This window comes from Aythya ferina (assembly GCF_964211825.1).
Source record: "Aythya ferina genome assembly, chromosome: W".
Taxonomy (NCBI): domain Eukaryota; kingdom Metazoa; phylum Chordata; class Aves; order Anseriformes; family Anatidae; genus Aythya; species Aythya ferina.
The window spans coordinates 7,159,109-7,187,027 of record NC_140313.1 but is presented as its reverse complement, the minus strand read 5'-3'; the positions used below and the strand labels follow the sequence as shown (position 1 = coordinate 7,187,027).

Sequence of the window (27,919 nt, the reverse complement as noted above, 5' to 3'; positions counted from 1 at the left end):
TTTTGGCTGGGACAGAGTTAATTTATTTTTTTTTTGTAGAGGCTCATACAATGATGTGTTTTGGGTTTTTGATGAAAACAGTGGTGATGACATACTGAAGTTTTTAGTTGCTGCAGAGCACTTGTGCACCTTCAGATTCCTTATCTGGTCTCTGTGGGGGTTTGTTCATTGTCTTTGAGGAATTTGGAGAATCTGCTGAGGAGATAAGGTTGTACAATTTAATGGCCTTGATAAGGGGGAGGATTAAGCAAGTAGATAGCAGGAGGGGGTGTTGGGTAAACATCCTTGAGTGAAACCAGACTCTGTGAAATTCCTTACCACAAGACATCCTTTTTGCCGCTTCACTTCCCCCACCTGAACACGAAGCAGAGGAACAATGACCCCCCTCTCAACAATAGACTGCGCAGCCTCAGCCAGTTCAACAAGTCCTGATAAGCCGGAATTCGACTGCTATAAAACAGCAACCCTGGAAAGGGAAGTTGCGTGCTGTTGCGGAGCGGAGACTCCCCAGCCGCCCAGCGCTGTTTTGCTTGTGTCTGCTTACTTGATTAATAAAATAATTTCAATAGACCAGTAAATTGTGTGGTCTAATTTATAACAGTCTCAAACCTGATCTTCTCCTACAGTGAGCAGTTCATCATTCTCCCAGTCCCTGCCTTTGCTTTCTGGGACTTGGGCTTTGTGGCTAGAACTCTTGCCGGCAAAAACTGAGGCAAAAAAAGTCATTGAGTACCTCAGCCTTCTCTGTATCCCAGATAGCCAGGTCTCTAGTTTCCTTCCAGAGAGGGCCCACAATTTCCCTAGTCTTCCTATTATCACTGATGTACCTGTAGAAGCTTTTCTTGTTGCCCTTGATGTCCCTGGCCAAATTTAATTCTAACAGGGCTTTAGCTTTCCTAACCTGATCCCTGGCTGCTTGGACGATTTCTCTGTATTCCTCCCAGACTATCTGTCCTTGCTTCCACCCTCCGTAGGCCTCCTTTTTCTGCTTGAGTTTGGCCAGGAGCTCCTTGTTCATCCATGCAGGCCTCCTGGTGTTTTTGCCCAACTTCTTCTTTGTTGGGATGCATCCTTCCTGGTCTTGGAGGAGGTGATCCTTGAATATTAACCAGATTTCTTGGGCTCCTCTGCCCTCTAGGGCTTTGTCCCATCGTACTCTACCAAGCAGATCCCTGAAGAGGCCAAAGTCTGCTCTCCCGAAGTCTAGGGTAGTCTTTCATCCCTTATCTCCCTTGCTTCTGCTAGTTCAAGGCTACCAATCTCCCTGTTTTCTTCAAGGTTTCCTTGTTTTCTTCAGCTCAAGACTTCATGAGAGCAGAGAAAAACAAACAAACAAAACCTTCTCAGTAAGGAGATTAGGCTTTAGATTGCAAAAAAAAGTAATTAAAAAATCCAGGCATTTTCAGCTAACGTTGCAAAAATGTTCTCCACTGGTAGCAACTCAAGTTCCTGTTCTCATCCCTTTGTCCAAATGGCACACTAAGTTCTCTTATGCAAGGAAAAGGGCAAATATAATCCAAATCTATTTGTTATTTTAATACCACTGTTATTTTACACAGAGGACAGAGATCAACTTCACATTCCTATTCTACTGCTGCTGCTGGGCCTGACAGCAATGATCCTTTCCTGAAATCCCTGTATATGATGCATATAATCAGAATCATAGAATCATAGAATCATAGAATCTGCCAAGTTGGAAGGGACCCATAACAATCATCGAGTCTGTCCTGGTTTCAGTTAGGACAGAGTTAATTTTCTTCCTAGTAGCTGGTAGAATGCTATGTTTTGGCTTAGGATGAGAAAAGTGCTGATAACACCCCGATATTTTAATTGTTGCAGAGCAGTGCTTATACCAAGGCAAGGACATCTCAGCTTCTTGCTCTGTCCTGCCAATGGGCAGGCTGGGGGTGCAGCAAGAGATGGGAGGGGACAGACCCAGGACAGGTGACCCAAACTGGCCAAAGGGGTATTCCATACCATCTGACATCATGCTAAACAATATATAGGGGTGGCTAGCTGGGGGAGGGTGCCGGACTGCTCGGGGTTAGGCTGGGCATTGGTCAGCGGGTGGTGAGCAATTGCATTGTGCATCGCTTGATTTGTACACTTTATTATTAGTAGTGTTATATATGGAGTGGTAATTCGTGTCAGAAAAATGGTTGATATTAATAAAGAAGGGGGAGATTTGGGAATGTGGCAATGGGGGTCGGAAAGCCTCGTGGTTGGTAATAACATCAAACTCTTTAACGATGAGGTCATCAGGAATGTAAAGAGTTTAGAGGAAATAAAGAAGGGTGATTGAGGCAACGCCCTGCCATCTGGGATTGCTTGTTTTCCCCTCTGTTAAGGCATGGAAGTTGCTGGGGGGGTTGCTGGTTAAAACTGTTAACATTTATTGTTTAGTGTGGTTTCAAGTGTTAACGAAAGGGGCAAAGCAATCACGTTTTGTTGCTTTTGGGAACCTTGTGGTGGGCAGAGCACGTGCAGAAGAAGAGGGAGACAGTCGAAGCCGCTCCTGCAGTCTGGAACAAAAGGTTGCTAATGGTGATGGGGAAACCGTGAGCCTTTCACCCACAACGACCACCACAAAGAGAATTATAATATGAAGCGGGGATAGGATATCCATATGTATAGGCATACTCGGGTTTCTTGTAAATATGTAACAGCAATGTCCTATATATATTTGGAAAGTTCGACGGTTGGGTGTGCGTGTTGGTAGAGCATAGACTCCCCGCGTGCCCAGCGCTGTTTACTTGCCTTTTATAAATATTCTTTTATGTTACTAAATTCAGAGTTGAGACTTCATTTATAACAGTAGTACTATTATCATCATTATTGTTATTATTATTATTGTTATTATTATTTTCCTGTCTTAATAAACTCTCTTTATCTCAAATCACAGGCTTCACTTTCCCATTTCTCTCCCCCATCCCAGAGAGGGAGGGGGGAGGGTGAGCAAATGGCTGTGTGGTGTTTAGCTGCCGGCTGGGTTAAACTACAACAGTCAGATAATACTAACAACTACTTAAATCTACCTACTTGAGGTAATTCAGTAAGATATACTTGTATGCTCTGAAAAGGTCAAAGTCCTGGGTCCCGTCCACCCAGAGGTTGTTTCCACAGAGCCTTCGTATTCACTCATTGGCAGGTTATGCAAATATTACACACCCGCTTAGCTATGATATACATGCCTACACATATATATTTTCTTAATACAGCGTCACACATTGCCTGGACTCCCCAGTGGCTTCCTTGGTGTAGAACAGATAAAATTTCCCTCATTATTTATTGACCCAGTAAATGCTTTTCTGTTGAACATCAATTTAGTACTTGCCTTTCTCCGCCTTCCCCCCCCCCTAGTACATTGGGCATTCCCAAGAAGCAGCGAGTCTGGTACTTCCTATGCTTATGTTACCAATTCTGGTGCAAAAATAACATTTTTTGTTCCCACATGCATAATTTCATGAATTTTTAAGCTGATGCTCTATGTCGTTGTGGTTTAACCTGGCCAGCAGCTGTTTGCTCCCCCCCTCCCCGGCCCAGTGGGATGGGGGAAGAGAACTGGGGAAAAAAAAAGTGAAAGCTTGTGGGGTGAGATAAAGACAGTTTCTTAGGATAGAAAAGAAAGGTAAATAATTGAAGAATAATAATTGAAAGAATTGTAGGGGTTGGAAGGGACCTCAAGAGATCATCGGGTCCAACTCCCTAGAGCAGGTTGCCCAGGTTAGCGTCCAGACAGGCCTTGAATATCTCCAGAGGAGACTCCACAACCTCCCTGGGCAGCCTGTTCCAGTGCTCCGTCACTCTCACCGTGAAGAAGTTCGTTCACATGTTGCTGTGCAACTTCCTGTGCTCCATTTTGTGGCAGTTGTCCTTTGTCCTATCCCCACAAACTGCTGAAAAGAGGTTGGCCAAATCTCTCTGTCTCCCACAATTAAGGTTCGTAAACAATAAGATCCCCTCTCAGTCTTCTCTTCTCCAGGCTGAACAGACCCAGGTCTCAGCCTTCCTCATAAGGAAGATGCTCCAGGCTCTGTATCATCTTTGTGGCCCTCCACTGGACTCTGTCCAGGAGATCCCTGTCTTTCTTGTACCAGGCAGCCCAGAACTGGACACAGTACTCCAGGTGGGGCCTGACCAAGGCAGAGTAGAGGGGGAGGATCACCTCCCTTGACCTGCTGGCAACGCTCCTTTTAATGCACGCCAGGATCCCATTGGCCCTCTTGGCCATGAGGGCACACTGCTGGCTCATGGTCAACCTGTTGTCAACCCCCAGGTCCTTCTCCTCAGAGCTCCTCTCCAGAAGGTCATCCCCCAGCCTGGACTGATATGTGCGGTTGTTCTTTCCCAGGTGCAGGACTCTACAGTTGATCTTGTTAAACCTCATTTGGTTTCTTCCTGCCCAGCTCTCGCTGAATGGCAACAAAGCCTTCTGGCATGTCGGCTACTCCTCCCAGCTTTGTGTCTTTATTGTACTTGCTGAGTGCAGACACTATTCCCTCTTCATGGTCGTCGATGAAGATGTTGAACAAGACCTGACCCAGCACCGACCCCTGGGGAACACTGCTAGTCACAGGCCTCCAGCCGGACTCTGTGCCACTGATCACCACCCTCTGAGCTCGGCCACTCAGCCAGTTCTCAACCCACCTTGCCGTCCACTCATCTATCCCACACTTTCTCAGCTTTGCTAGTAGGATGTCATGGGAGACAGTATCAAAAGCCTTGCTAAAGTCAAGGTGGATGACATGCTCTGCTCTCCCCCCATCTACTCAGCTGGTGATGCCATCATAGAAGGCTATGAGGTTGGTCGAGCATGACTTCCCTTTGGTGAATCCATGCTGACTACTCCTCATAACCTTCTTCTCTTCCAATTACTTGGAGATGGCATCCAGAACAAGCTGCTCCAATACCTTTCCAGGGACAGAGGTGAGACTGACTGGCCTGTAGTTTCCCGGATCCTCCTTCTTGCCCTTTTTGAAGACCGGAGTGACATTGGCTATCCTCCAATCTTCAGGCACCTCTCCTGTTCTGCAGGATCTTCAAAGATGATCTATCAAAGATGATAGAGAGCGGTTCGGCAATCACCTCTGCCAACTCCCTTAGCACACGTGAATGCATCCCATCAGGGCCCATAGATTTGTGTGCGTTGAGCCCACTCAGACGCTCCCGAACCACTCCCTTGTCAACAAGGGGGGAGAGCTCCACTTCCAGACTCTCTCTCCTCCCTCCAGCGTCCAGGAGTCCTGGGGGAGAGGCCTTGAAGCAAAGACTGAAGCAAAGAAAGTGTTTGGTATCTATGCCTTCTCAGCGTCTCCCGTGACCAGGACACCCCCCTCATTCAGCAAGGGACCCACATTATCCTAGTCTTCCTTTTAGCGTTTACATACTTTAAAAAAACCTTCTTATTACCTTTTCTCTCTTTCGCAAGCCTCATCTCTAGGTGGGCTTTAGCCTTCCTCATCGCGTCCCTGCAGGCCCTGACAACACATCTATACTCCTCCCAAGAGGACAGGTCCTTTTTCCACATTTCATAGAACTTCTTCTTCCTCCTTTTGATTTTGCTGATGAGCTCCTTGCTCATCCACACAGGTTTCCTACCCCCTTCCCCGATTTCCTACTCTTAGGGATGCACCGATCCTGAGCTTGGAAGAAGTCCTGTTTAAATGTAGCCCAGCTCGCACAAGCACCCTTGCCTTCTAGGAACCTAGCCCATGAGATACTCCCAAGCAGGTCCTGGAAGAGGTCAAAGTTGGCTCTCTGAAAGTCCAGGGTTGCAATCCTGCTTTTAGCCTTACTTCTTCCACTAAGTTCCATCTTGAACTCCACCATCTCATGGTCGCTGCATCCCAAGCTGCCGCCAACCTTCACATCCCTAACAAGCTCATCCCTGTTGGTAAGGACAAGGTACAGAAGCACCCCCTGCCTTGTCAGCTCCTCCACCACCTGCGTCAGAAAATTGTCTTCAACGTATTTCTTCCAACCTAGAAATTCTGTGATTCTGTGATTCTGTGTATTGTAGGAACCATTTGGACTGCACGTGCCTGGCTGAGTTGCTTACCGAGCAGATGTCTGGAACATTGAAGTCCCCCGTGAGAACCAGTGCCTGTGATCATGAGGCTATACCAGCTGCTTGTAGAAGGCCTCATCTACCTCCTCCTCCTGATCTGGTGACCTGTAGTACACCCCCACAACAGTATCCCCCATACCAGCCCACCCCTTAATTCTCACCCACAAGCTCTCCACTTGTCCTTCACCCTCCCCCAGGTGGATCTGGGTACACTGGGCTCCCTCACATAAAGGGCAACCCCACCCCCCTCACTTCCCCAGCCTGTCTTTCCTAAAGACGCCATGGAGGGCGTCTGAGTGCCCTCCATGACAGTGTTCCAGTCATGTGAGCTGTCCCACCACGTCTCTGTGATTGCAACGAGATCATGGCCCTGCGACCAAACAGATCTCGAGCTCATTCTGTTTATTTTCCATGCTTCGCGCATTGGTATATAGGCACATTAGGGAAGCAGCAGGCACAGTTACCCCTAGAGGGATGCAAGAAGAAGATACTGGACGGGGGATCGGGATCATTACCTTCTCTGAGGAGCCCTTGGACATTCCTATAGGACAACTCAGAGTTTTTTCCCTACTGTCTTCAACAGTGACAGCAATGACAACTTCCCCCAGCCCTTCTCTGTCACTTCCCTCCTTTCCCCTGTTAAACCTAGTTTAAAGCCCTGGTAATCAGTCCAGAGAGCTTTCTCCCCAACACCCTTGTGCCTCACTTGCTGAGTTGATGTCGGTCAGCAGCCCATATACCCGGCTTCTCAAAGGGCTGCCCAAGATCAAAATGCCCAAAGCCTTGGTCCAGACACCACCCACTCAGCCAGTCATTCACCTGTCCCGTTCTCCTCCTTCTTTCTGGGTCCCGGTCACCCAGAGGGAGGACAGAGGAGAACACTACCTGCATCCCCAATCCCTTCAACAACCTTCCCAGGGATGCAAAGTCCTTTTTAATATTCCTCATTTTTCTAGTTGCAGCTTCCTGGGATCCAACCTGAATGACACCAAGAGGATAGTAGTCCTCCGGTTTAATGAGTCATGGCAGAGCCTTCCTAACGTCTCTGACACGTGCCCCAGGAAGACAGCACACCTCTCTGGATAGGTTATCTGGGTGACAAATGGGAGCCTCAGTGCCCCTCAGCAAGGAGTCCCCAATCACCAGGACTCTCTGCTCTTTTTATGTAGCATTGGTTGTGATGCAGTGCTCCGCCCAGCCCCAATCCCTATGCTCAGTACTTCCCCCAGTCTTGACACGCTTTGCAGGGTTGCTTCCCGGGTTTGGACTACTGTCCAGACCCTCAACCTCATCCTTTTCCCGCTTTAGAAGGGAGTCGCCTACAAAATTTGTTTATAATAATTGCTCAATAATTGCTCAGTGATCATTTTATCCCCTAGTCTCAGCTTGGTATCCACCAAAAGTGGTACTGTTATCCCAGCCCCTTCTACCCCCACCACTTTTTAGGGTTTCATTAGCTAATTTACTCCCTGATACTTTACAAGCCAGCAATGACCTAGCTGCCCCAATGTATTGTGTTTGGTGGCAAGGTTCGTGGAGGTGGGCTGCTGTGGCAGCCCCTGCAAGAAAAACCCAGAAGCCTCCCCGTGGCAGATAAGGGACAATTTCATCCGGCCCCAAAGAGGCCCTCCGCTGCCCAGAGCCAAGCCATGAGCAACACAGTCCGTGCCTTTGTGAGAGCACATCCAAGAAAACAAAAACAAACAAACAAACAAAAACCTGCTGCTCAACAGCAGCTGGGAGAGCGGGGAGCAAGAAACCTCCCCGCAGACACCAAAGTCAGAGCAGAAGCAGAGGGGAGGAGGCACTCCAGGCGCTGGAGCCGAAGCCCCCCTGTGGCCTATGGAGAGGCCCCTGGTGGAGGAACAGGCTAGCAGAACGGAGACCAGGACGGGAACAGGCACATTGATTGCCTCATGAAGATAGGTTCGGCCAGACCACTCAGAGAAGCTCGTACTGAAAGTCGCTGGAAATAGGCGCACCGGAGCTGGAGAGAAGCTCGAGCTGAGAGAAGCGGACCTGTGCACACAACTGCCGCTGATGGGGAATCATACGTCCTTAGGAACAAAGACTGTCCTGGTAACCTTACAGCTTATTCTCCTTATTAACAATCGGACTGTTTATGAGCCTGAAATATGGGACCAAACTGAGGTCAAGGTGTGGGGCTCTGCAACTAAAATTGACAAGGTTGCAGTGGAATTGCTCGGCACCTGGCGAGCAATCTCTGAGGCCTTAAAGAGCCACATGGAGCCACAATCACAAACGTGTGGCTTGCCAGACAGTGAGAGAGCTGCGGGCTCCTTTACTGATCCGACTGCTATGCCATGGGCCCCTGTGCTGCTACAGCCATCAAAGGCTTTTGCTGTTTCGCCCCCTGCTGACCTGGATGTGCCTTTTGACCCAGGCCTATTGGCCTTGAAAAGGAGATGGATATGCTTTTCTTCAATCTGGGAAGAATGGGATACATAAGGCCTGAAGACCGAGTTGCTTGACAACTTAAAGCGAGACTTATTGTTCAAAAGGAATGGAAAACGGAGACTTGTTAGTAATCAAGAAAAGGAATGGAAAATGGAGACTGTTAAGTCATAGAACTTAAAGGATTGTTTGTTACCTTTCCTGATTGTACGTATGTATAGGCATACTCGGGTTTAGTATGTAAAGCAATGTTCTGTATATTTAGAATGTTTGGTGCCTTTCATACCTTTTATAGCTTTTATACCTTTTAGAAATATTTCTTTTATAAATATTACAAAATTCAGATTGAGTTGAGACCTCATTTATAACAGGAGGGTCCCCAGTGACTGTTCACTACATCCCCCCACCTTGTGGAGCTTTTTCTGTGTATCTGGCCAGGGTTTAATCACAAAATGAACTTTCAAGAGACCTTGGGATACCGGGTCCTAGGGATTCATCCCTGAGTACTTTCTCATTCTGACCCCAAGTCTCTCTTATGATTTCTGTGTTGCACACTATTAGTATTCCAGCCAGGATTGGCAAGTTGGTATTTCTGCCCTGCTGGTATTACCCCTGGTCCTGGAGGATAAGTTCTTTCCCACTTTTGTATAGCAGCTCTCCTCCTGATCATTCCCCTTTCTTCCCCTGTAAACAACATACATATAGAAATAATTCCCCCCCCCCCCCCAAGAGTATAAGTTAGGTCCTAGGAACTGGTCTAATAGTTCAGCTAGCCTGTTGGGGTCCTCAGTTAAAGACTTCATCTCCTTCTTAAAAGTCCTAACCTCTCTGCTGGTAAGGAGGGGGGATATTTCACCTAAGAGGATGCACAGTTAGTGTTAGTACTGTTAGTATCAGGGAAGGCAAAATTCTCAATATATCTTCTACCTTGTTCTAATTCTTGTCAGAGCCTAGAGTCCGCTTCTTCTCTAGGGACAGTGTTAATTATATTCCCTGTCTCCCTTCCTGGAGCAACTGCTGCTGCCACCAGTGCAATATTAGGATTATAGGGAGCATAACTTGGCTCCTTCTCTGAAAAAGGAATCTTATTGTTTACACATAAATTTAAAGCCTGAATTGTCATCAGACCCATATTTTGGCCAAAATACTGCTGTTTACTTAATTGTTTTTTTGTCCAGACTAATACACAGTAATTAACCTTTTTTTTTTCTTTTTTTTTTTTCTTTTATCATCTTCTCTAATTTTGGGATTATTTTTCCAATTTTCTTATCATTCTTCTGGAAGGACTGTCGGCACTCCCCCAGGGATATCTCCCTGTCCCCAGGAACTCATATTTCCCATTTTCCTAGCCCTTGTCAGTGTGCTGCTACAGAAATTTCCCTCCTGCAGGGTACCACACACTAACGTTCCGATTCTGGAAAATGGGGGTGTACTGCCAAGCACTTTACTGTTATAAATGGCTCAGGATTCAAATTAGAATTAAATGAAAAATAGGATTTATTAAAGGATATAAAGGAATAGAGGTAAGCAAACAGCGCTGGGTGCACCGGGAGTCTCCGCTCCACCAGGATGCACCCCAATTACATCAAGCAACTGATTTTTATGCTCCTAGACTAATACATATTCATTACTACTTCTAAAAAAATAGATTATTAAAATTAGCTTCCGGGGTGCAGTCCCTCCTACTGGAGCATGCGCAGTCTCCTCTGGGGTCTCTTCTGGGGGTCTCTAGGGGTCTTCCATGCTGAAGGCTCGCAGTCTTCCTCTTCCCCTTTGTACTTACTGGGCTCCATCCCAAGTTTACGGAACACCTTCTTCAAAACACCTTCTTCAAATCTTGTCTCCCAGCCGCCTTTCAGCTTCTTTCTCGGCCCCCCCCTAACCAGATACCAAAGGTCCACATAGTATCCCATAACAGTCACTAGTTGTTATCAGTTGTTCTGAAACTCCCAGACACACGGGTAATTAAAACATTCTTCCCCAGCCATTCACAGACACATCTATAGCAGTGTTAGAAATAGAAGTCCGGAATAACAAAAGCAAACAGGTTCATAAATTTAAGAAGTGATAAATTGGCTAGAATGAGGAATGAGGGGGAGACTGGGACACACTGCAGCTGTGGTTCAAGCATTGAATTGCCAGTGCAGGGCCCAGAGGCAGACAGGATTCAAACATTTCAAACAGAATTGTTCTTTATGGACACGAATTGTTAAAACATTCCTCACAATCCCTTATCTTCTTTTTAATATCCCCAATTCGTGTCTGTTCTGTTATTAATAATTGGATTTCATCAGTTTGTTCTTGGAGGGTCCAATTCTTAAGCATCATAATTGACATATTCCCTTCTTTTTTTAATGAAGTTATTACCAATGTACTATTTATCACCCGGCGTATTAATAGTGTAAGACAAGGTATCATACAAGGTACAAATAATAACGTCATTATACCACATAATAATAAAAATAACACCATTTTAACTCATGGTCCACCAGGCAGCCATGAAAATAAATCCCATTCCATATCCTTCCAGGTTTGTGTTGGGACGTGGGCTAATTTTCTAATTTCCTTGGTTATCTTTTTAACTACTTTCCCATTATCGTCAATTTGTAAGCAACAATTAGAATAATTTAGTTTACCACACACACCCCCTTCTTCTGCTAGTAAATAGTCCAAGACCATTCTATGTTGGAAAATAGCATTCCTCATCTGGGTAGATTGGTCAGCTAGGAGATCCAGAGCTGTTGCTGTTTGATTAGTTATTATTTCGAGAACTGCTTGTAACCTAATTATGCGATTCAAATTATAAATAGGTTCTCGAGCTCCAGATATTACTTCATTCGGATTCCATGTAGCTGGTCCATAATACTGTATGATTCTTTCAGGGGGCCATTCATTTTCTCTCCATTTTTGAGCACTACCTCCAGCTAAAGAGGTATCAATATGTCGTTTCTCCCTATTGAGATCATCATATAATTTTACTCCTAAGTGATTCCCTTGTATTTGAGATAATAAAAAGAATAAAGGTCTTATGTATCCCACGTAGCATATTCCTGACCAATCTTTTGGTAACCTTTTATAGGCCCGTTTGCCACATATCCAATAATGTCCTTTTAAAGCCCACGTCCCATTTGGAAAAGGACCATCCCAGTTTTTTCTATTCCTTGGGGCATGAAAATACAAGGTGTTCTCGTTACCAAGTGGCCCCGTTACAATGTTTGCTTCCTTAATACTCGTATATATACACTTCCAAGCCCCTACACTAGATTCCCACTCACAATTACAGCTAATTTCTCCTTCACGACTTGTCATATTATTGGCTGACCAGAAATGTTTAAAAAACACTTGCGTCCCGTTCTCATTTTGCCACCTCCAGTGATAGATTTTTACCACATGCTGTTCCCTAGTGGTGTTATCACGCTGACAACTCAAGATTTGAACATCGAATTGTCCTTTTGATTGTGCTCTTGCCATGGCTTTACACCCAGGTCCAAAGAATTCCTTAGATGAGCATTTCAGCCAAGTCCCATTTTTTAGCTGGACATGTGTAGCATTCCATTTTCCTTTACTTGCTGTACAGTTTATAGGTCTACATTCAGGATCAGTACATTCATATCCAGGGGACAGAGTCCATTTACAAATGCTTTCTCCCACCTTTACTGTCCCTGTTCTGTTTAAACAATATATACCTTTTTCTGATGAATACAATTGCCACGGGCCTTCTTCCTCTTTCCAGAATTGTGTTCCATTATGAACTTCACTTAAATTACTAACCCACCATTTAGGTTCAACTGGGCCAGCTACCCAAGGCCAACTTTCAGCTCCTCTTGGTCCCCCACAAACCCAGCAATTGCTAAGATTAAAAGTCTTAGCCACTTCCTCCCCCAGAATAAAAAAGTTATTCCCATGGCTCAATTGCCCTTGTAAGAATAGTACCAGGAAGTATAGCATCCTTCTCATCCTTCTACGTCGTCCGGGGGGGGTATGTAGGGGTGTGAGAAATGTCCTCAATCAAGGGGTTGGATCCACTTCCAGAATCTACTTAAACTGGTGTCACTGTTCAGCCTTCGAGGGTGGTTCAGCTCCTGGAAAACTAATTACAATAGGTTAAAAAAAAAAAAACTCTTACTACATACATACATTTTTCGTCTGGTCGCTTGTTTCTTTTTCTGGGACAGCTTGATTTCAGTGCGGGAGAAGTCCGGTCGAGGCCCTCACACTCGGCAGTCAATACCCATAGGGGTTGCCTCCCTCGGTAGACTATACACACTATACACACCGCAGTGGAGAGTCCTGTCCCGGTCTTGCCTTCTCCCCTTTCTTCATTGCAGGCTTGTCCCCTTCTTCTGGTATTTCATGCAGAGCAGGCCCTATTTCCGGAACATTAGTTCTTTTTATTTTTAACTTCAGTTCCCCAGGAGCGGACTCAACCTTCCAGGTTTTGGGTATTTATTGGTCCTTTCACTCTGGATGCATGGGTCCAACCCCTTTCTGCTGTTCTCACAGCTGTTTCAGTGGTAAGTAAAACAAGATACGGTCCCTCCCACCGGGGTTGTAAGGATTCTTCTTTCCAAGTTTTTATTAAGACCTTATCCCCTGGTTGTATTTGATGGGTGGTAAACCCTAAAGGTGGTGTCTGAACCAGTATTCCAATTTCTCTTAGTTCTTGCAACCTCTTCCCAATAGTAATTATATATTTCTGGATACTTCGATCCTCAACTACATTATCCCCCAGGGGCATTCCCTGTGAGTAAGGCATACCGTATAACATTTCATATGGTGATAATCCAGTCTCACTGTGTGATTTAGTTCTTATGTTTAAAAGTGCCAATGGTAAACATCGAGTCCAGGGCAATTGTGTCTCAATCATTAATTTAGCCAATTGATGTTTTATTGTTTGATTCATTCTCTCTACTTTCCCTGAGCTTTGTGGGTGCCATGGAGTATGATATTCCCACTGAATACCTAATGATTGACATAATAATTTTATTATTTTAGAAGTAAAGTGTGTGCCTTGGTCAGAATCAATGTACTGGATTATCCCATATCTAGGTATCAGATGTTCCAATAAAATTTTTGTCACCGTTTGCGCCGTAGCTCGTGCCACAGGATAAGCTTCTACCCATTGTGTTAAATGATCAACAATTACCAATAAATACTTGATTCTCCCTACTTTAGGCAATTCAGTAAAATCAACTTGTACTCTCTCAAAAGGCCGATATGCTGTTTTTCTTCCTCCCGCTGCCACCTGTCGAAATATTTTCTTATTTATTTTCTGACAAGTTAAACAACCTTGTGTGATTTGCTTTGCTATTTCAAAAACCCCTATACAACCAAATTGTTTAAGTGATTACTTAATGCTCTTGTACCCCAGTGTGTTTGGGTATGCAAACGTTCCAATATTTGTCTTGCATAAGCTTTTGGTAACATTTCTCGCCCATCTGGCAATGTCCATTTTCCTTGTTCTAATTTAGCACCTATTTTCTCCAGTTTTGTTTGTTCTTCAGGAGTAAACTTCTTTTCTTCTTCTTGTTTTTCTTCTTCTTGTCTTACTTCTTCCTGTACTATATTAATTTTAGCAGCCTGAATTCTTAAAGCTGCTTCCTGAGCTTCTTTATCTGCTAGATTATTTCCCCTAGTGTGGTATTCCAATCCTTTCTGATGCCCTCTTACATGTACTACTGCTATTTCTTTAGGTTCCCTTAAAGCTTTTAAAATTTTCCTTATTAATTCTTGATGTATAAGATTCTTCCCTTGAGTATTAATTAAACCTCTTTCCTCCCAAATTTTTCCAAAGGTGTGAACCACTCCATATGCATATTTAGAATCTGTATATATAGTTCCACTTTTTCCCTTTAATAGTTCCAGGGCCCTGTATAGGGCATACAGCTCACAAGCCTGAGCTGACCATGATGGACTCAGGGGGCCTGATTCCACAGATTCCAGGTGTTTATTAATTATGGCATATCCTGATTTTCTTTTTCCCTCTACTACTCGAGAGGAACCATCTATGAATAGTATCTCTCCCTTTTCTAATTCAGTATCTCTCAAATCGGGTCTCACTTTAGTCTGGGTCTCGATTACCTCCAAACAATTATGTTGTAGTTCCTCTGAGGGTTTTCCAAATAAAAATTGTGCTGGGCTCTGAGCAGAGGTTACCTTCAGTTCTAAATCAGGGGAGTCAATTAGTATAGCTTCATACTTTAGGATCCGGCTGTCTGTTAACCATTTCTCCGCTCTCTGTTGTAAGACACTTCTGACATTGTGTGGAGTATACACTTTTAAGGGAGCACTAAAAGTAATCTTTCTCACTTCTTCTATCAATAATGCTGTAGCAACCAAGGCTTGAAGACAAGCAGGCCACCCCCTACTTACTGGATCAAGTAATTTGGAACAATACCCCACGGGTTTTTTAATTCCTGCCCAATCTTGAGTAAGGACTCCATATGCTGTCTGGTTTGATGTGTTCACAAAGAGATAAAAGGGTTTCTCTAGATCTGGGAGACAATACAGGTGCTTGTATTAATGCTTTTTTTATTTCTTCAAATTTTTGATCATCTTCTGTGGACCACTTGAATCGATTATCAATTAGTTTTTCATATAAAAATTTAACTTTTTCACTGTAGCCTTCAAGCCACGGTCTACAATATCCTAATAATCCCAATACTTGCCGAATTTCCTTTTTAGTTTGTGGGGGTCTTAAGGAGAGGATCCCAGATACCCTGTCAGGATCCAATTTCTTTTCTCCCCTGCTTAACCAGTGTCCTAAGTATTTTACCTCCTGTTCCACAAATTGTAACTTTGATCGGGACACTTTTAATCCCTTTTCCCCCAGAAAATTTAACAAATTAATAGTGGCTTTTCGGGTTCCTTCTTCAGTCTCTCCAGCTATTAACAAATCATCCACATATTGCAATAACTTTACCTCCCCAGGTAATGTAAAATCTTGTAGAACTTTTTCCAAAGTTTGTCCAAATAGATTCGGTGACTCAGTAAACCCTTGTGGTAGCACAGTCCACCTTAATTGTTGTTTTCGTCCTGTCTCCGGGTCTTCCCACTCGAAAGCAAAGTAATCCCTGGAATTTTCATCTAAAGGACAGGTCCAAAAAGCATCTTTCAGATCTATTACACTATACCAAGTATATTTGGGAGAGACATGACTCAGCAGGGTGTAAGGATTTGCTACCACAGGGAATTTAGTGATTGTTCGCTGATTTACAGCTCTCAGATCCTGTACCAGTCTGTATGACCCATCCGATTTCTTCACAGGGAGGATGGGTGTATTATGAGGTGACATACACGGTTCTAAAGTCCCTTCCTCCAAAAGTCTATCAACTATAGGTTTTAATCCCCTTCGACCCTCCATTGGTATAGGGTATTGTTTAATTCGAATAGGACGATGTGGATCCATTATCTGAACATTTATGGGGTCCATTTCCATTTTTCCAATTTCTCCCTCCTTATACCACACTAAAGGGTTAATAACTTCTTCATCTTTTTGGGTTAAAGTGTATAATTTGATTTGCAACTTATCCCCTTGACTCTGAATGCTTAAGTTCAATTTTAAAATCAAATCCCTTCCTAGTAAATTGTACCCCGCTTCAGGAAGCAAAAGTAAATCATTAAGACAAATCTTTTGATCAGTTTCTATTTCTACATCTTTTAAAACAGGAACCTGAAAGGGCTCCCCTCTTGCCCCTATTACAGACGTATAACTCTTCCCTTCTTTTATTCCCTCTGGGAGCTTTTGAATAGTGGATCTTTCAGCTCCTGTATCTACTAAAAATAGTACTTCTTCTTTATGGGGACCAATTAATAGTTTTATCAAGGGCTCTGTTGATATTGAAGTCCCCAGAAGATATAGCCCCTGACACCCCTATTCTTCTTTAAACATTTTCTCGTCTTGTTCCCGCTTACGACAATTCTTCTGTAAATGTCCTCTTTTTTGACAATAGTAACAAGCGGGGATCGCTGAATTCCCTTGAGAAGGCTGACCTCTAGGGGTTTCTTCTATACTTCTTCTCTTCTCCCTCTCTCCTAACAAGGGCTTTTTCTGACTTTCTTTTACTGCTGCTACAAAGATCTTGGCTTTTGTTTTTTGTTTCTCCTCATCTCTCCTGACATATACTTTTTGCGCTTCTCTAAGTAACTCTTCTAATCCTCTCTCTTGCCAATTTTCTAACTTTTCCAATTTCTTTCTTATGTCCACCCAGGATTTGGCTACAAATTGTGTTCTAAGGAGTGCGGTTCCAATTGCTGTATTCGGATCGATCCCCGAATACATTTGTAAACTTTTCTTTAATCTCTCCAACCATTCTGTTGGAGATTCCTCTTTTCCTTGTTGTTCATTGAATGTTTTATTAATGTTTTTTCCTCGTGGAACCGCTTCTCTGATCCCTTGTATAATCATTGTTCTCAAATCTCTCATGTTTTGTCTTCCCTGGGGTTGCTGGTGATCCCAGTGGGGATCCACATTTGGCCATTTTTGATCTCCTGGGGGTCCTGCTTGATTTTGTCTTTCCCAAATCCTCATTCCAGCTTGCCTAATCATTCCCCTTTCCTCAACAGTAAATAAGATTGCTAAAATGGATTGTATTTCTTCCCAGGTATAAGTGTTAGGACCCAGTAATTGATCTAGTCTTTCGGCTACTCCGAGGGGGTCATTTAACAAAGTCCCCATTTCTTTCCTAAAAGATCTCACCTCTGTGGTGTTTAAAGGGACTGCCACGAACCCAAATCCTCCCTGATTGCCTCCAAGGGGTACTTCTCTTAATGGATATAGAGAGGTTTCTTCAGGTACGGCAGTCTTACTTCTTGTGCATGCAGCCGGAGGCAGGTCTAATTCTGGTGCTGTTTGTGGTGGAGGCAGGGACCATGGCTGCACTGCTGGAGAGATTACCAGAGGGGGAGCCGGGAGAGCCGGGAGTGTGTTATTAGGACCCAGAGGTGGTGGTGGTGGTGGTAAATTATCCAGCGACTCCCATTCATCATTCTTTCCTTTTTCCTGCTTTTCCTCCCCTCCAGAATCCTCATTTGTTTTTAGTGCTAATATTGAGGCTGGACGTGGAGTCCCAATCCACAATTCTGCATACTCACTTTCTTCCTGACAGAAAGGCTCTTTTGAATTAACGTATATATTCAAAGCCTGACAAATCCAATCATCAAAAGATCCAAAAACAGGCCAGAAAACACACGGTCTTAAAGGTTTTTTTTGGCCATTCTATCATACAGTAATGAACCAATTTTAATTTATTTTTTCCTTTTATGGGGCCCCTATTGATCCAATTTCCAATCATTATTCCTAATGGACTTTCTGGTGGTATATCTGGTATTTCGCTCCCTTTCTGGTCCTTGGTCTTTGATTTTATCTGACCCATCTGGGAATTTTACTAGTGGCAATTCCCACAGCCCTTGGTTGCCCCGAGTGAGAGTGTCTTGCAGGGGGCTTAGGACCTGTCACCCACCCACGTATCACTCCATTCACCAGCCCAGCCCCCCCAACAGGAGATTAGAACCAGTGAGAAAACAAAAAGACTTCTACGCCTCAGACTTTAGAAGCCTCAGTTACACTCTCACACACAAACACGGGCAACCGTACCTTTACCCAACCGGACGGTATCTTACGAATCAGTCGTCTTCGTCCAGAGTCCAACCGGACGGTATCCACAAGCGTCTTCGTCTGGGATCGAACCAGACGGTATCCAAACGACTGTCGTCTTCGTCCGGTTCGATCCCGGACACCGGAACCCAACCAGACAGTATCCAAACGACCCTGTCGTCTTCGTCCGGATCTTCGCGCGCAGAATTACGGGCACAAAAACACAGCCGGCAAGGGAGCTCAAAAAAAATCAAAATTCTTTGCTTACCTTTATTCAGGTTCAGGATGGCATTAGTCCCGATCTGACTCAAACAGGAGCCACCAAATGGTGGGGCGCCCCTCCTAGAGTAAATCAGAATTCAGGAACTATAGCCATCCCGGACGAGCCCCCAAATTGTTATAAATGGCTCAGGATTCAAATTAGAATTAAATGAAAAATAGGATTTATTAAAGGATATAAAGGAATAGAGGTAAGCAAACAGCGCTGGGTGCACCGTGAGTCTCCGCTCCACCAGGATGCACCCCAATTACACCAAGCAACTGATTTTTATGCTCCTAGACTAATACATATTCATTACTACTTCTAAAAAAATAGATTATTAAAATTAGCTTCCGGGGTGCAGTCCCTCCTACTGGAGCATGCGCAGTCTCCTCTGGGGTCTCTTCTGGGGGTCTCTAGGGGTCTTCCATGCTGAAGGCTCGCAGTCTTCCTCTTCCCCTTTGTACTTACTGGGCTCCATCCCAAGTTTACGGAACACCTTCTTCAAAACACCTTCTTCAAATCTTGTCTCCCAGCCGCCTTTCAGCTTCTTTCTCGGCCCCCCCCTAACCAGATACCAAAGATCCACATAGTATCCCATAACAGTCACTAGTTGTTATCAGTTGTTCTGAAACTCCCAGACACACGGGTAATTAAAACATTCTTCCCCAGCCATTCACAGACACATCTATAGCAGTGTTAGAAATAGAAGTCCGGAATAACAAAAGCAAACAGGTTCATAAATTTAAGAAGTGATAAATTGGCTAGAATGAGGAATGAGGGGGAGACTGGGACACACTGCAGCTGTGGTTCAAGCATTGAATTGCCAGTGCAGGGCCCAGAGGCAGACAGGATTCAAACATTTCAAACAGAATTGTTCTTTATGGACACGAATTGTTAAAACATTCCTCACAGGTACCACACACCTATGAGTTTACCAGATTCCCTGGTGAACTGCCAAGCACTTCCCCATGCAAGGGCTTACTGTACACCAAATTTCCTGATACTCTTCCTTTCTCTCTCTTATCTCATGCTTTTACCATCTCCGGCCGTGCCCCTCGCGGAGCTACAGAACCGCGGATCAGGACTCCACACTCACTTTGTACAAAAGTACGTCTCAATCACACATCACACAGAGTCTCACACGACCCCCAAGGCAATACTTAATACTTTCTTACCTTGGTTTGTGCAGAGTTACTGGATCAATTCTTAAACCCAGAGTGCCTACCTTCTTCCCTCAACCTCAGCCGCAAAACTCAGTCAAAACTGGTTCTTGCTTAACAGAGAATGTGCTATCTTCCCATTTTATTGCTTTTCTTGTCTTGCTAATTGGTGTTTACAATGGTCTGGGCTATAGATATCCCTTATCTTTCAGGGCTATCTTGTCTCAGTCCTGTCCTTGTGGTTAGTTTACGATACACATCTCTGTCAGATAAAATTTGCAAAATCACTATGGGGTGACTTCTCTAGACCTGCTATAGTTCTATAGTTAACCCTTCAGCATCTATTTCTTACTTCACTGGGAGGGGACAGACCCAGGACAGCTGACCGAAACTGGGCAAAGGGGTATTCCATACCATCTGACATCATGCTGAACAATTAATATGGGGGGGGCTGGCTGGGGTACGGGGACTGGCTGCTCAGGGATAGGCTGGGTATCTATTGGTTATCAGGTGGTGAGCAATTGCACTGTGCATCACTTGTTTTGCACACATTATTTTAGTAGCACTGTTATCATTATTGTAATTATTTTCCCTTCTTTTCTGTCCTAATAAACTGTCTTTATCTCAACACACAGGCTTTCATTTCTTTCTGATTCTCTCCCCCATCCCAGAGAGGGAGGGGGGAGGGTAAGCAAATGGCTTTGGGGGATGACCTGCTGGAGAGGAACTCTGAGGAGAAGGACCTGGGGGTCCTGGTGGACGACAGGTTGACCATGAGCCAGCAGTGTGCCCTCGTGGCCAAGAGGGCCAATGGGATCCTGGCGTGCATTAAAAGGAGTGTGGCCAGCAGGTCAAGGGAGGTGATCCTCCCCCTCTACTCTGCCTTGGTCAGGCCCCACCTGGAGTACTGTGTCCAGTTCTGGGCTGCCTGGTACAAGAAAGACAGGGATCTCCTGGACAGAGTCCAGTGGAGGGCCACAAAGATGATACGGGGCCTGGAGCATCTTCCTTATGAGGAAGGCTGAGACCTGGGTCTGCTCAGCCTGGAGAAGAGAAGACTGAGAGGGAATCTCATCCATGTGTATAAATACCTGAGGTGTGGGAGACAAAGGGATTTGGCCAACCTCTTTTCAGAGGTTTGTGGGGAAAAGACAAGGGGCAATGGTCAAAAAATGGATCACAGGAAGTTCCGCACCAACATGCAAAAGAACTTCTTCATGGTGAGAGTGACAGAGCACTGGAACAGGCTGCCCAGGGAGGTTGTGGAGTCTCCTTCTCTGGAGATATTCAAGGCCCATCTGGACGCCTACCTGGGCAGCCCGCTCTAAGGAACCTGCTTTGGTAGGGGGGTTGGACCCGATGATCTCTCGAGGTCCCTTCCAACCCCTACGATTCTGTGATCTTGCCACGATGCAGCAGCCTATGATCACTACGATATGCTCTATCAAGTAACCTGGAAGAAAGAAGGAAGAAAAAAAAAGGAAAAGGATAAATTAACAGTTGGTCAAATAAAATCGTACATCTGTGTTATAGTAATAAGCATTGAGTAGTTTGTGAACCTGTAGTACTCAGCCAATAAGGAAATGGGAGGAATCAAGTGTCAGGTAACACGAAATATAAGGTTATGACCTACTTTTTCTGCACACTGCTGCTTGCAGGATGCCTGCCATTGCAATCGTGAATAAAAATGCTACTTCACTGAGATCCTCGCCTGACCCTGTGTTATTGGCTGCAGCTTACTTCTCACGTGTGCTAAACAACATAATTCAGTAAACAAGCACAGTAGAATTGAGATCAAAAAAATTAACCTTGTGATTATCAACTATTAAACTGATCTGATGCTTATAACAATTTTGTTTTAACACGCTGTACTGGGTCTGGCTGGAATGTTAACTTTCCCGGCAGCAGCCCATACAGTGCCGTACTCTGTACTTGTAGCTGGAACAGCAGTGTTATCACACCAGTGTTGTGTCTACTGCTGAGCAGCAGTGGCACAGCATTGGGCCTTTCTCTAACCCTCCTAGGGGGTGGGCAAAAAGTGAGGAGAGAAACATCACTAGGGCAGCTGACCTAAACCAATCAAAGGGATATTCCATACCATGTGATGTCACACTCAGCAATAAAAGGTGGAAACAGGAAGAAGAGGGGAGGGTTGGGCTCTCGTTGGGAAAACGTCAGTCCTCCTCTCGAACACCGGCTGCGTGCGTTGAGGCCTTGCTTCAAGGACGTGGTCGGTCATCACTCATTTGTGGGAAGTAGAAAGTAATTTCTTTCCTCTGCACTTCCATATAGCCTTCATTTATTTTGTTTGTTTGTTTTCCTCCCTTCTTTTTATTTTCCCTTTTCCCCTCCCTTTTCCCCTTTCCCTTTTTATTTCCCCTTAGTTAAATTGTTTAGTTCATGGTAGTCTTTATTTAATTATTATAATTATTTCCCTTATCCTTTCCTAATTATCCTTATCTCAACCCGTGAGTTGTTCTTTGCTTTACTTCTCCCCCTCCTTTAGAGAGCAGTTGTGGGGTTTAGCTGCCCAGCACGGTAAAACCACCACCAATTGCTTCTGCTTTATTGCTTCATATCCTTCTGTATACCTATCTTCAGGGGAATGATATTAATCCCTCCTCTATTTCCTTCCTTGACTCACACCACGGGGTCTATCTCTTTTTCATCAACCTCTGTCAGTAACTTCATTGACACCATTATTCCAGTCTTACAACTTGCTATTTGAATGCCCAATTTCATCATCAAATACCTTCTGAATAAGGTAGTCCTTGCCTCGGGTACATACAATAATTTCCTGTGATCATTTTATCCCCTAGTCTCATCTCAGTGTCCCCCAAAAGTGGCACTGTTATCCTACTCCCTTCTACCCCCGTCACCTTTAGGGTTTCATTAGTTAATTTAAGCCCTGACACTCTATGAGCCAGAGATAACCTAGCTGCCCCAGTATCTACTAAAAACATTGCTTCTTCTTCATTAGATCCCACCACTATATTTATCAAGGGCTTTCGGAGGAACTGTCTGATGTGACTGTCCCAGCCATGCTTAAAACATCTTCTCAAAGCCTGTCTGTCCTGGTTTCAGTTAGGACAGAGTTAATTTTCCTCCTAGTAGCTGGTAGAATGCTATCTTTTGGCTTAGGATGAGAAGAGTGCTGATAACACACTGATGTTTTAATTGTTGCCGAGCAGTGCTTACACTAAGCCAAGGATGTTTCAACTTCTCACTCTGTCCTGCCAACGGGCAGGCTAGGGGTGCAGCAAGATCTAGGAGGGGACAGACCCAGAACAGCTGACTCAAACTGACCAAAGGGGTATTCCATACTATCTGACGTCATGCTAAACAATATATAGGGGTGGCTAGCCGGGGTGGGCCGGCCGGACTTCTCGGGGTTAGGCTGGGCATTGGTCAGCGGTTGGTGAGCAATTGCATTGTGCATCACTTGTTTCGTACACATTATTAGTAGTAGTACTATTATCTTCATTATTTTTATTATTATTATCATTATTATTATTTTCCTGTCTTAGTAAACTGTCTTTTTCTCAACTCACAGGCTTCACTTTCCCATTTCTCTCCCCCATCCCAGAGAGGGAGGGGGGAGGGTGAGTGAATGGCTGTGTGGTGTTTAGCTGCCGGCCAGATTAAACCACAACACTGTCCCTGCTGGGATTTAGGCTGCAACACAGGTAGCTTTCCCCATTTGTCATTCCTTCAGCTCTCTTCCTCTCCCTTCCATCCTGGGCCCGATTACCCCTTAAAGTATTTTTCCTCTATCTCCAGCCCTCTGCCTCTCTACCCGGTCCACTGTGAATACCATTAGTTTCGCTCTCTGCTTTTCCTTCTCGTCTCCCCTCCTGACGTACACCTTCTGGTCTTCCCTCAGCAGGGTCTCCAGTGACTGTTCACTCCATCCTTCCACCTTCTGGAGCTTTTTCTGTATATCTGGCCAAACTTTAGTCACAAAATGAACTTTCAAGAGCCCTTGGGCTACTGGGTCCCCAGGATTCATCCCCAAGTAATTCTTGCATAGCTGCCTGCTGAATCATTCCCCTCCTAAACATTCTTCTCCAGGGAATAACGTACTCAGGATTGACATAATTTCCCCCCAGGAATATAAATTAGGCCTTAGAAACTGATCTAACAGTTCTGCTAGTCCTGTAGGGTCCTCAAGCAAAGGCTTCATTCATTTCCTTCTTAAAACTCCTAACTTCTCTGCTGGTAAGGGTGTGTGTGTCTGGGGGCATGGGGGGTTCACATAACTTATCTGTCCTTTTCCCACTGGGATCTTCCTAAGAGGATACATAGGAGTGTTAGTACTGTTAGTATCAGGTAAGGGGAAATTCTCAATATCTCTTCTTCATTGTTCTAATTCTTGCCAAAGCATAGAATGCACTCCTTCTCTAGGGATGGTGTAAATTGCAGTACCTAGCTCCCTTTCTGAAGCATCCGTTGCTGCCACTGGTGCAATATTAGGATTATAGGGAGGGGGGAAATTATCCAAGGGTTTCCATCAACCCATCCTTCCCTCTGACTCCTCTTTCTCTTGATCCTGACCCTTTTTCAATTGTGAGCAGTATCTGAATAATTTTCTCAGACAGGGTCTTCTGTAAAGCTAATTTACTCACAATTGCAATGGCAGGTGTCCTGTGCACAGGAGTGCACAGTAAAAGTATATCATAACCTGATAGTCCCTATTACCCGACGCTTAATTTCTCCCATTTCCTCTTTGGCTGAGTAATACAGGTTCACAAACTACTTGATGCTTTATGTACATACCATATGCTTTGTGTACATACTTTATACTTTGTGTACATACATGATGCTTTATGTACATATTATATACATGTACAATTTTATTTGACCAACCTCTCATTTCTCCTTTTCTCCCATTTTCCCCTTCTTCTTTCGTGATTAAAGAGCCTGTGATTTTTGTTTTACTGATTTTGCACTGCTCGTCCTGTTTTTCTTACCCATCCTCCTCATTTTGGACCAGCGGGACCTTCCGCTGTCCCCTTAGCTGCTTAACATTCCCCTCTGTTATGACTGCACAATCAGTTTTGAATATACAAGGTTAATGGAATTTTCTACTGCAAAAACACAACTTTGATTCTTACACAGTAAAAACTGACTTATCCACTGCACCCAGCAAGCAGCATAACTTGACACCTCCTCTGAAAAAGGAGTCTTATCATTTATGTATAAATTCAAAGTCTGACAAACCTAATTTTCATCAGACCCGTTTTTTGGCCAAAATACTGCTGTTTCCTTAATTGGTTCTTTTGTCCAGATTAATGCACAGTATTTAATCATTTTATTATTTCCTCAAGTTTGGGGATTATTTTTCCAATTCTTCCTAAAGGATTGTCATTAGGCACTGCCCCAGGGTTATCTCCCTGTCCCCTGAAACCCATATTTTCCCATTTTTCCTAGTCCTTGTTAGTGTGCTGCTACAGAAATTTTTCCTCCTGTAAGGTACCACTCACTAATGTTCCGATTCTAGAAAATGGGGATGTATTGCTGAGCACTTTACCACACACAGGGTACCACACACCTATGGGTTTACCAGATTCCCTGGTGTACTGCCAAGCACTTTACCATGCAAGGGGGAACCATACACCAGATTTCCCCAAGACTCTTCCTTTCTCCTTTCTACCTCTCACTTCATCCATCTCTGGCCACGCCCCTCATGGAGCACTTCATCCATCTCTGGCCATGCCCCTTGTGGAGCTATGGAACCATGGACTGGGACTCCACACTTGCTTCGTACAAAAGTACTTCTCAATCATACATCATAGAAAAGTCTTACCTGACCCCCAAGGCAATATTTAATATTTCTTACCCTGGTCTGTGCACAGAGTTACTGGGTCAGTTCTCAAAAACGGAGTGCCTGCCTTGCTTTCCTCCCTAATTCTTCACCGATCCTGTCTTCTTAACCAATCTCAGTTCCCTTGTCAGCTCTCTGCAGTGAGGCATGCCTTCCTGCTGCAGTGGTAACGGGGCTCCCCAGAAGGCGACTGGATACCAGACAAGCCCCCGAGTTTGTGAGAAACAATCTGCAGCCAATAACACAGGCTCAGGCAAGGATCTCAGTGAAGTAGTATTTTTATTCACAATTGCAATGGCGGATGTCCTGCAAGCCGGAGTGCACAGCAGAAGTGTATCATAGCCCTACATCCCCTATTATCCAATGCTTGATTCCTCCCTTGTTTCCTCAATGGCTGAGTACTACAGGTTCACAACCTACCCAACACTTATTTCTATGCCCTTTATATATAGTTTTATTGGACCAACCTTTAATTTCTCCTTTTTTTTTTTTTTTTTTTTTTTTTTTGGACCTAGAGGGGCACATGATTTTGTCGTTTCCAGTTCTTGCTGATTCCGCAACTGCTTGTCTTGTTTTACTTAGCCATCCTCCTTATTTTGGGACAGCGGGACTTTCCACTGTCCCCTTATCTGCTTAACATACTCCCTACTGTCATGCCTGCACAATCACTTTTGAATATTCAAGGTTAGAGGAATTTTCCACTGCAAAAACACAACTTTAATTCTTAGAAGAATACCCACTCTGGCTTAACTAGTGTGGTGGATTAGCCCTGGTGTTGTGGTTTAACCTGACAGGCAGGTAAACACCACCACACAGCTGTTCACTCACCTCTCTCCAGGTGGATGGGAGAGAGAATGGGAAAAAGGTAAAGGTTTGAGATAAAGACAGTTTAATAGGACAGAAAAGGAAGGGAAAATAATAATAAAATAATATACAAAATACAATGCAATTGGTCACCACCCACTGACTGATGCCCAGCCAGTCCCCAAACAGTGGCCACCACCTGCCCCAGACCCCCCGCCCCCCAGTCATGCTTATGGTTCAGCATGATGTCATATGGTATGGAATATCCCTTTGGACAGTTTGGGTCAGCTGTCCTGGTTTGGTCCCCTCCCCCTTCCCAGCTTCTTGTGCCCCCCCAGCCTCCTCACTGGCAGGGTGGTATGAGAAGCTGAAATGTCCTTGACTTAGTCTAAGCACTGCTCTGCAACAACTAAAAACATTGGTGTGTTATCAGCATTATTATCATCAAAAATTCAAAACAATGCATCATATGAGTCCTTAAAGAAACTTAACTCTATCCCACCTGAAACCAGGACACAGCCAGCAACCAAGCTTCCACCCAGTTGCTTGTACACTCCACACTGTGGGACTTGAAGAGAAAATAAGAACAGAAATGAGAAAGTTTGTGGATCAGGATAAAGACAGTAGGATTGCTCACCCACTGTTGTTGCAGGCTAAACAAACTTGACTTGGGTAAGATTAACTTTTATTATTGCCAATTAAAAATAATTAGTAATTTGGGTACTGGGAAACAAAAAGCAAACATCAAAACAACACCTTTTCTCCCCACTTTCCCATGTTCAACTTCTTCACTCCAGACTCCTCTATCCACCCCCTGAGTGGCACATGTGGGGGGGGCAGGGAATGAGTGCTGAGGCATTATGATCAGCCCATTATAGTTCCTCTGCTGCTCCTTCCTCTTCCCACTTTTCCTTTGCTCCAGCATGGGCTCCTACATGTGCTTGAGTCCTGTTAGAAAAAATCTACTCCAGCATAGGCTCTCTACAGGTGGCAGTTCAGAAATATCTGTTTGCTCTGGCATGGAGTCTTCTGTGGAATACAGGGAATATCTACTCTGATGTGGTCCTCCCCACAGTCTTCAGGGAATATTTGTTCTGCTATGGAGAACTTCCTCCTCCTTTCTCTGACCTTGATGTTCCATCTCTTGTTTCTCACTCTTTTTCTTCCCTCCTCTCTCTCTGTGGTGTTTTCTGCCCTGTTTTAAATAAGATTTCAACAAAGTGCTACATGCTTGGCTATTGGACTCAGCAGTGTCCTGCAGTGGGATTGTTGTGGAGCTGGCTGGAACTGTCTGTGCCCAGCATGGGGCAGCCCTTTACCATCTCCCATATAGGACAACCTGCAGCCCCCATGACTACTAGAACCTTGTCACCTCCATCCAATACAGTTAGTCTTACTTAAGGATACAGTGGAGTGGGTTTGAATAAAATTTGCTGTACTCAAATTCATAGAATCATAGAATGGCTCAGGTTGCAAAGAACCTTAAGGATCATCTAGTTCCAAACCCCCTGCCACAGACAGGGATGCCACCCACTGGATCAGGTACTCAGGGACTCATCTAACCTGGTCTTGAACACCTCCAGGGATGGGGCATCCACAACATCTCTGGGCAACCAGTTCCAGAGCCTCACCACCCTCTGAGTGAAGAATTTCCTCCTAACCACTAATCTGAATCTCCCCTCTTTTAGTTTAAAACATTCCTCCTTGTCCTGTCATTATCTGATTGAGCAAAGAGCCACTCTGCATCTTTTTTTATAAGCCCCCTTTAAGTGCTGAAAAGTTGCAGTGCCAT

The 27,919-nt window shown here is 44.5% G+C and overlaps 1 long non-coding RNA gene across 1 annotated transcript; it reads right to left on the bottom strand.

Annotated features, from left to right (window-relative positions):
* Nucleotides 1-11,932: 11,932 nt before the first annotated feature.
* LOC311426430 lies at nucleotides 11,933-18,565 on the bottom strand. The gene is made up of 2 exons (XR_014686747.1): nucleotides 18,078-18,565; nucleotides 11,933-12,572 (listed from the first exon to the last, which is right to left on the bottom strand). It is a non-coding gene; the product is annotated as an uncharacterized lncRNA (long non-coding RNA).
* Between the last annotated feature and the right edge of the window lie 9,354 nt (nucleotides 18,566-27,919).